Below are 10,715 nucleotides of genomic sequence, written 5' to 3'. Positions count from 1 at the left end.
TTTGTTGAAGAGCCAACTAGGTCAACCGATCCAACAAGAGCTCAATTGTTGGATAGGATCATAGAATTGGAGAATAAATTGAAAGAATCAAGGGATTAGTCTACCTTTGAGCAAAGAGAGATTGTCAGTTCTGTACTAACTCATTTAAATGAAAAATTTGACATCAGGTTGAATAGTATTCATTCTTTATATTCTTCATTGTTTAATATTCAAGGTTTTGATTGGGATAAAGAGGTGGCAATACCTCTGTTTACCAAGGGCAAATGAGCTTAAACTAATGTCAATGGCTTCTAAATATCATGCTGAGAGGTCACCTACACTTCAACCAACCTATTTGTTGGTAAAGTCAATGTAAGAAGCTCAAATCCAACTAGAGAGCATAGAGAGAAAGATAACAGAGTTGACGACGAGTTTCAATGAGTTAAATGATACACTTCTGCTAGGGATTTTGGATGAGAATGGACTTGTCAAGCGTTTGCAACTATGAAAGGAAGAGGCAGAGAGAATCATCAACACTCAGGTGGAACTAATTTGTGAGGATTTGGATACAGATTTGTTGGAGAATAGTATGGATAAAATTGTATGCACAGGGACATTCTTTGAGTCCTTTGAAAGAGAAGCAAATCAAGTGGCTGTAAAGTATGCTCCATATAGGGAAAAAGTTGATGAGGTCATGAGTTTTAGGTGGGAATCTAATGAAGAATATAATGAATGGAGAAAGACATATTTGAATGAGGAATGAAGATTGCAATCAGTTAGCTAGCCAACCTATTGATGTGACAGTTTCGTTAATGATTTTGTCTTCTTGTAGCGGTTACCTTTTTTAACATGAGTAACAATAAGGTGGGCCTGTATCAGGATCTTTTTCAGCAACAACAAGGAAGACATAGCTCATAAAGTGGTATGATGAAGCAGTTGCAGATATTTGGTGTTGGTTGTGACATTCCTCAAAAGGAATATTTTGTAACAGAATTATGTATATCCGATCATTTTTAAAGACAAGTGTCTCCTTTGGCCCGATGCTTGTTTGCTCCCTTATTTTCTATAAAAGGGAATTCAAGGCCAAGAGACAGGGTTCCGATTTCAACTCTGTACTTAGTTTTCTAAATCAAAGTCATAAGTTCCATTAGCAGGTTTTAGGTGTAAATGAGCAAAGTGTAAAATCTTTTGCAGAGAAAAAATAGAATGACTCTTATGTCATATTTTGTGCAGGTTTTGAAGGACTGAATTGTATATTGTCTTATAACAGAGATAGCATTGAGTTAATGAAATATAATCCAAACCTATTTTTCTCCATTGTATGATTCTACTATCTTTTGAATGAAGTATAATCAAGGGTTTCTTTAATTCATTGCATTGTTATGATGTATGTGATTTGTGTTTATTCTTTGGTCTAAGGGATCAATTAAATATCTAAACAAAATTACAGAGTGGTAGGGCTTATGCAGGGATTTGATAAGTAGTTTGGGTTTGGGTTATAGTAGAGATGTTGTAATGCAATATATTCTTAGTTCAATATGCTATCAGATAAATTCTATTGTAATTCATCTTACAGTTCATGAATTTGACTCCCCAATGGAATAAGACATTGGTTATGGCTTGTCTTAGTCTTTACAGTAAGTTTTCTACCCTGTTTCATCTATATTTTCTATAAATTATTGATTTTCAAAATACATTTTACTTTATGTCTATTATTATATGTTTTCTCCATCTCATGCTCTAATAGGTTGAGGATCACTGAAGAATTTGCCATTCTTGAGCATTCTCCCTCTTTTTTGAGCCTATATATGAGATTATCTGCTTTGTTTTAGTGCAATTTGTGAGTATGGTGTAGAGATCATAAATTCACTAAGGGATTACCTTCCTGGCTCTTGCAGAGCCCAAAGCATAGAAGGATTTGTTGAATCCTTGTCAGTTGGTCCAAGTTCTAGAGGATTTTGATGGTTGGAGTTGGCTTCTCCATAGATATTTGAAGAATCAACTTGGTTTCTGCCTTTTGCAGTGTAAACCCTTTGGGGAACCAACAATGGTCAAGTTGAGGCATCTAACAAAACCATCATAAAAATCCTAAAGAAGACTGTCAATGACGTTGGCCGAGATTGGCATGTACAGTTGAATCTTGCTTTATGGACATACCAAACCAACATTCACAAACCTAACGGCACTACCCCTTATCCCCTCATTTATTGTAATAAAGCTATCCTTCCTATTGAGGTCAAGAGTATCCAAATTGCATGACCTAGAAATATTTGATGAGAGATGCCAAACCTCTCTAGTTCATCTACAAGCATATCAAAATCATGTCCAGAGGAACTATAAAAAATAAAGTTAAGGGTGTTGCAAATTTTATGTTGATGATTATGATTGGTTGTCATTGATGTCAACATAATGGTTGTCATTAGTGTCAACATGTGTTCTTGGTGTTAGTGATCTAGAAGATATTTTTCCGAAATCTTTGGTGCTCCGAAAGATGTGTTTTAGTATGGATTAGTTGAGTTGATGGTGATCCAGATATTTCTATTTATCGAATATGGTGTTGATTGATTGTAATCCTGTATATCTTTATTCCATTATTATTTTTGTTGTATTGGGGAATAGTTTTTGGGTTTAGATTAAGTCCAAAATTTGAGGATGTGTAGCAGCATTGGTGTAGTGTGAGTCATGATTTGGGTCTATAATTTGTAATGGATGTAACGTGTTGATCTAACTGATGATGTGTGTTGTGGTATGGTCTACTTCTCATTCCTTCCCACCACCATAATGTTTAGTGTTGACCTCAATGAAATAGCTTTGAAATAGGGAAAACAACTAAGAGGTGGGGGGGTTAATCACCAACAATTTACACAACTTGAATATATTCTCAGATCTAATAAATAAACATGAAAGCATAGATCATCAACATATCATAAACACAAATAAGACCATGATTTTTGACGTGGAAACCTTGTTAGGGGAAAAACCATGGTGGGGATGGACCCACAAAATAAGTATACTCTGTTAGAAGTATTACAATGGGGAATGCACATGCATTTAGACACACTACCTAGAGCTCACTTCTCAAAAACAAAAAAGGGCCACAACCCAGGGAAGGCTCACTTCCTTACAAACAATCATGGATTACTTCCGGAAATCATGAACTAAGAAATAGCATCCTTAATGCTTGGTTACAATTTCGGTTAAGCACATAACAACTTTCATCTTCTTCTTCATACTTCTTCTCTACTTCCGAAAGATCAATACATTATTCTCTCACTCTACATGCCTCACACAAGATCATTAGATTTATTTATACATGACATCAACCTTGGAAATATCAACAAGGTCGGCTCAACACACATAGAACAATTGCAATGATATAGTTGTTGATCAAATACAAATTATCATATGTGGACAAAAACAATGTTGTCTAAGACATAACATGAACCTAAATCACCACCTCTAACATGAAACACCTCTAATAATTATACCTCAAACATCCACAACACACTAAAAGTATCCAGTCGACCAAGAATATTTTTCCGAAAAAAATGCACCACCACTAGTACTCTTTCAATCATCAACATCTCCTATCCAGTCAGCATTAGTAAAAGCACTCAAAGTAAAATCATCATCTTTAGGATACCACAAACCAAAATCAATGGTTCCTTTCAAATATTTGAAAATTCTTTTGACAACAACAACATGAGATTCCTTAGGATTATCTTGAAATATAGTAACAAGACAAACAACATTCATGATATCAGGTTTGGTTTGAGTCAAATAGAGAAATCCACCAATCATATATCTATATCTAGTCTAATTTTCCTTAGGATAATCATCATCTTTAGTCAACTTACATTCGGACCATAGGAGAACCAGCCAATTTTGAATCATCCAAACCAAACTTTTTCAACAACTCTTTCACATACTTGGACTAAGATACAAAAATGCCTTTATCCAACTGAGTAATTTTCAAACCAAAAAATAATTTAATCTCTCCAATCATAGACATCTCAAATTCATTTTGCATCTCATCAACAAACTTTTTACATAGGCTCTCATTTCCACCAAAAATAATATCATCAACAAAAACTTCAACAATTAGAATGTTATCATTATTAATTTTAAAGTAAATATTACTATCAATAGTACCTTGTTGAATCCTAGCTTCAACATATACTTATCCAATCCGACATACCATGTTCTTGCAAATTTCTTGAGTCCATGCAATGCTTTCTTCAACTGAAAAACCATATCACCTTGATTAGTCAATTGAAATCCATCGAGTTGCTCAATGTACACCTCTTCTTCCAATTCAATATTTAGGAATGCTGACTTGACATCCATCTGATAGACTTTGAAATTATTGTAAGAAACATAAGCAAGAAACAATCTCGTAGCTTCAATCCCTGTTGCAGGAGCAAAAGTCTCTTCAAAATCAATTCCTTCCATTCATGAATATCCCTTAAAAACAAGTTTGGCTTTGTTTCTAACAACTTCACCTTGCTTATTCAATTTGTTTCTAAAGACTCCTTTGGTTCCAATTACATTTTTGTCCCTAGTTTTGGGAACAAGATCCCATGTATTATTTTTTTCAATCTGCATCAATTCTTCTTCCATTGCTTTTACCCAGTGTTCATATTTACATGCTTCATTCACATCTTTAAGTTCAATCTTTGAAATCAAACAATACTCAACTTGATCTTCAACAACTCTTCTTCTTGTTTGAACACCTTTATTTCTATCTCCTATGATATGATTTTAAGTATGATTCAACCTTACATTCTTGGGAGTTTTAGGATTTTCTTGAACTTCAAATTCTTGTGTTCTTTTTTCAACAACTGCACTTGTTCCTTCTTCTGGAGGTACTGGATTCATCAGAATGACTTGCACTTGGTTTTGAGTTTGAGCTTGCTTCCCTTTATTTGAGTTGTCATTCTGATCATCTAGATTATATATGAAGGATCTGGATTGTCTTTCCTTTGCTTCATCAAATTTGACATTTTCACTCTCAACTATCTTCTCCAGTTTCTTATTGTAGTACCAGAAGGCCTTGCTTTTAGTAGAATAACTAAGAAATATTCCTTCATCACATCTAGCATCAAACTTTCCTAGATCTTCATATCTCTTGATATAACATCTACTTCCAAAAATTCTGAAATATTTAATAGTAGGCACATGACCAAACCATAGTTCATAAGGAGTCTTACTGGTATCACCTTTGATATGCACCCGACTAAGAGTGTAAACAACAATACTCACAACTTCTCTCCAATAGACATGCAAAAAATTTCCCTACAACATCATGGTTCTAGCATCTTCTTGAATGGTTTTATTATTCCTCTCCACAACTCCATTTCGTTGAGGAGTTCTAGGAGTAGATAAGTGTCTCTTTACCCCATGCTCTTCACAAAATGCATTAAGCTCATCGAAAGTGAATTCATCACCTCTGTCAGATCTCAAACTCTTCCTTCATGAAAGTACACTTCTTAAGATTTATCAACAACTTCTCTTCTCTCAACCACTGCAAGACTTGTCTTAAATGCAACAAATGCTCATCTTTTGTCTTACTAAAAAATCAAAATGTCATCCAAATATACACTAACAAACTTACCCAATAATTTCTTCAATACCTCATTCATCAATCTCATGAAAGTACTTGGTGCGTTAGTCAACCCAAAAGGCATCACCAACCATTCATACAGTCCTTTATTTGTCTTGAATATTGTCTTCCACTCGTCTCCTTTAATTCCGATCTGATGATATCCACTCTTCAAGTATATCTTTGTGTAGTATTTATCTCCACTCAAACAATCCATTATTTCTTCCATCCTAGGTAAAGGAAACCGATACTTCACTATGATCTTGTTTATTGCTCTGGAATCAGTTACATCCTTCATTCTCCATTCTTCTTGGAATTCAATAATTGTTGGTACTGCACAAGGGCTCAAAATTTCTCTTATCAAACCTTTCTTCAACAGCTCCTGCACTTGCCTATTCAACTCTTCATTCTCCGTCGGTGTCATCCGGTGTGCAACTTTGTTAGGCAAACTTGCTCCAGGAATCAGGTCCATGCAATGACTGATACTTCTCACATGTGGTAATCCATCAGGCACGTTATCTAAAATGATGTTTTCATACTCTATCAACAATTCCATTATCTCTTATGGTTGTTCTTCCTCATGCTCCGGATTCTCAGTCTTCTTCGGAACTAAGCCAAAGCACACATTCTCATGTCTCATTCCATCCAAGAATTTCCTGTTGGAAATTGACACTCAATTATTTGGTTTCACTATGTTGTCATCGATGGCAACATGCTATTGTGTTCTGGCTTCATGTTAGTTGTATACCGACAGACACTTCACAAATACTTCACCGACACTGACACCGACATCGGTAGGACAAAAGGATTTCTTTGGTCATCGGTAATGCAGACTGGCATGGTTTTGTAAAGGTTATCAATATTGGAGGCCAACATATATTGGATCCGCATTCAACAATTGATTTTAATGTTTATGCATTTATGTTATCTGACCGACATGTAATTTGATATTGTATATATCTTTGTAAGCCGACATAAAGAATGAAAATTTGTATAGGGTATATAAGTCAGTTTGATAGATCATTTATAATAGATATATGATAGGAGATTATGGATATGAAAATGTAAAGTGAAATATATCAGAGAGATCATGTATGCGAGGAAATTCATGTAAGGGTTATTCCGGTAAAGGGGTTTAGGGTTTCAAACCAGAACTGTATTATGACATAGAAGATGATATCTTAGCAGTTCACACTTCTCTGGATTGTAGTCTGGAGTTTTATATAGTCAATGAGGCTCCTTTTGTGATTGAGCAGTGTGCTCTAGGCTATAAGCCTTCCTGCAAGTTCAGGCCCGTCATATTTTGCAGTATCTCATCATATGGCCAGTGGATTGATATTGTGGGTCACAAATTCCATCGTGATTTTTCCTCTTTGAGGTTTTCCACATATAAATCTCTGTGTTATGGTTCTCATTTATGTGATCGGTTTATTGGTTGCTTTGCTTCTTTCAATTCTATATGTATCGGTATACCGGTTGGTGTATGCATGTTTTAATAAGGCTAAAATCTAAGTTACCGGTTCCGATTCAGATTCAAGTTCGGATTCGGGTACAGATTCGCAGATTCGGCAAAATAAAATAAAATTTGGGTACGGGTACAGGTTTGTCTGTACATATATATATTTTTTAATTATATATATATATATATATATGTTCAAACTTCAAACATCAAAATTATATATGTTCACAGTTCAAACATACAAATATGAAACATACAATGTAACTTTCCCATACAATGATACATAAATGATAACAGATAAATCATAAATCATAAATCCATAATTGCCAATGCCAATAAATATTCTGATATTGATATATCGTAAATCATAAATGTAATATCATATTCATAATTTGCATAAAAGATAATATTCAAGTTTCAAGTTTCAAAATGTGAAAATGTCATGACACAATAAAGTATAAAGTTAAACATTAAAATTACAAGCCATCTATGGGATTTAAATTCCATATTCATCTTCATCTGAAGCATCCAACCCAAGCCCAAGGTCATCAAGTGGTTCAAATTCAACATCAATTGAACCAATATCAAATGGAATGCCACTCCCACTAGCTATGTCTCTCTCAAATTCCATAACTGCCTTGTCTATAGAGACTTGGCAAAGTTGTGCAACTGTAGCATCTAAATCAGCACACTCAGGGGCTAGATCCCAATTCCTTGTTACACTCTCACTATAGCCAGGGTCCTTATGTGACAACAAACGAAGGTTGGAGTGTACGTAGATCAAATCCTCAGATTTCTTTGCACCCAAACAATTACGTTTGACTGAGTGGATGAAGGAGTATGTACTCCAATTCCGCTTAGCTAAAGAAGAACTTGCAACCTATTAAAAGTTAAAACATAATTAGAAATTTATAAATTAAAATTATAAAATAAAAATATGAAAGCATCAAACAGAATTGGAAAACTATAAAAATAAAAATTAAAAATATACATACTTGGGAGTTAAGTTTAATTGCAAGAGGCTACAAGTAAACGGAGCCTTGACCATGTACATACCACCACTCATCAGCATCCATCCCATATCTAGCATTAACAGCTACAACATCATGATTTTTTGCAGATACAAATTGGCCAAACTCCCTCAAGACAATATTTCTTGTCTCCTCATCTTGATATATCTTTTTAAAGGCAACCCTATAGCCAGAAGCAACCTCTGCATCTCTATAGGGTGGCACCCTCCTTGGTGTTGCAAGCATATTTGCACTATAAAATTTTGGCGTCAAAGAAAATGCTAAGAGATGTAAGGGGGTGGTCATCTTAATCCAACGGTCAACAACAATTTTCTGCACAACTTTGAAAAATGTTTCCGTTGGGTCATATTCTTTTCTATTTATTACTTCTTTCATTTTTTCCACCATGAAATCCATGCCATCATAAATCTCACCCAAACATGGGTGATCAGTATCAGCATACCTGATCATGCTCATGATGGGTTCAATGAAATTCAAAACATATTCCACATCATCCCACCATTTCTCACTAAGGATCAATGCTCTTACTTTTAGAGCTCTTTTTGTGTGGGACTGCTTCCATACACTCCACAAGCTGTTGATGACCATAGAACTCAAGGCATCTCGCACCTTCAGAAGTCGTCTTAAGACGAGCGTGTGAGATGCAAATCGTGTTTTAGCAACCTAACATGACATAACAAAATACACAACATATATCAAATGTAAGTCTATATAAAATACAAATTTAAAACTAAAAAATTTAAAAATAAAATTTAAAATTAGTAATTATAAATTACCTTCAACAACTCCAACTTGGAGAAGGTCTTGAAAATAGCTTGTGACATATGATGATTAGTCACAAACATTTGAATCTCCTTGCCCTCCACATACAATTTTTTCACCCAATCAATTTGTGTGCCAAGCTTTTGCATGATTAAATTGAGTGAGTGTACTGCGCATGGTGTCCAAAAGATGTGACCATATGTAGCCTCCACTATAGTCCCTGCTGCCCTACAATTTTTAGCATTATCAATTACAACTTGGACAACATTTTGAGGCCCCACCATGTCAATGCATTCTATCAAGATATTGGCAATGAAACTTGCATCTTTCACTTGCCCCTCACAATCCACTGCTTTCAAAAACATTGCCCCTTTGTGACACACTGCTATAACATTGATCAATGGCCTATTTTTACAATCTTTCCATCCATCAAAGACAATGGTCACACCTGTTTCCTGCCATGTATCTTTGATGACCTTCAACTATCACTCTACTGATGCTTTCTCCTTTGCCAATAAGGTGGTTCTCACATTTTCATACCCTGGACAAACATAATCAAAAGGTGTATTTCAAAGAGTATGCATCATGTCCCAAAAGTAAGGTGGTCTAACAAGGTTGAAAGGAAGCCCATTGCCATAAAGGCAACGTCCAATTTTGGAATATGCAATCTCTCTTAGTTCATTTTTGAAGGCAAAATCTAATGGGCCTCTTTTTCGTGAAGCCACAACATTCTGATTCTCTACTACATCAACTAGTGGGTTTTGCATGAAAGGATGTGAACCAGCTGGTCTTGTGGAGCCAATACTACTAGAAGGCCTCTTAGACATTGAGCTTGGATGGACAAGAGGATGACCGGTCTTTGCTTTGCTACTTCTCCTATCAACTTCCTCTTGTTCTCTAATATATCCCAAAAATAGAGCTTTTGACAGCCCCCTGCCATCTGATCCCTTACACAAATTTATTCCACGCCCAGGGATGAAACAAAGGTGGTCTTTCACTTGAAAGTATGAGCTGGTATACTCAGTGCCACAATGGTTGCACTGCCAAACAAAACCCCCACCACCGAACACTAGCTTGATCATTGTTGTATAATGCCAAAGTGGTGAATCTTGATCAATTTTAAAGGGGGTATTTTTAGTTTGGACATTTGCAACTGAACTAGAGCTTGCACTTGCACTTCCAGTTCCAACCATTATGTATGATTATATGAATAATGCACCTAAAATGAAAAGAGAAAGCACAACATTATTGAAAAAAAATATTAAAATTTTGGCATTATAACCCCATACTATACATACAAAGTGTAAAAAAATATACAAGACTTCTTTAAAAAAAATTTAAAAAACTTTAAAAAACTAAAAAAAAAATTTAAAAATTTGAAAAAAATTTGGAAAAATTCTTGAAAACTTGAAAAAAATTCAGATTCACTTACCTTTAATGGCTAAATCTTCCTTCTCTAGTGATTCCTATGCCTTTTATGCGTGTCTCACACATTCATAGTCGTCACCTTCGAAGAAAAATACAAAAACTAAGAAACCTAATTGTAGAGAAAAAATCTTCAAAAATGCAAGTAGAACGGGTTGAATGCATGTTTTGATGCATGAAATGCATCATAAAGGGGCAGATTAGGGTTTAGATGTTAAAATAAGATTAATTTTTTTTTTAAAAACCCGTGGGCCTTGTTTTTGGGAACCCACGGGCTTGGGTTCACCTGGGTCCTTCTGGGTTCGATCTTGGTCCCACCCGGGTCCTGCCCAGGCAGTTGGGTTCCCTGTGGGTCCTACCACGCAGGACCCACAGGGAACCCAGCCACCTGGGAAGGACCCGGGTGGGACCCAAGTTGAACCTGGACCGGGCACAGACCAGGACCCGACCATTTTTG

Source organism: Cryptomeria japonica, chromosome 3 (assembly GCF_030272615.1).
Source record: "Cryptomeria japonica chromosome 3, Sugi_1.0, whole genome shotgun sequence".
Classification (NCBI taxonomy): Eukaryota; Viridiplantae; Streptophyta; class Pinopsida; order Cupressales; family Cupressaceae; genus Cryptomeria; species Cryptomeria japonica.
The sequence above is the reverse complement of the archived record's forward strand: the minus strand, read 5'-3'. Positions refer to the sequence as shown.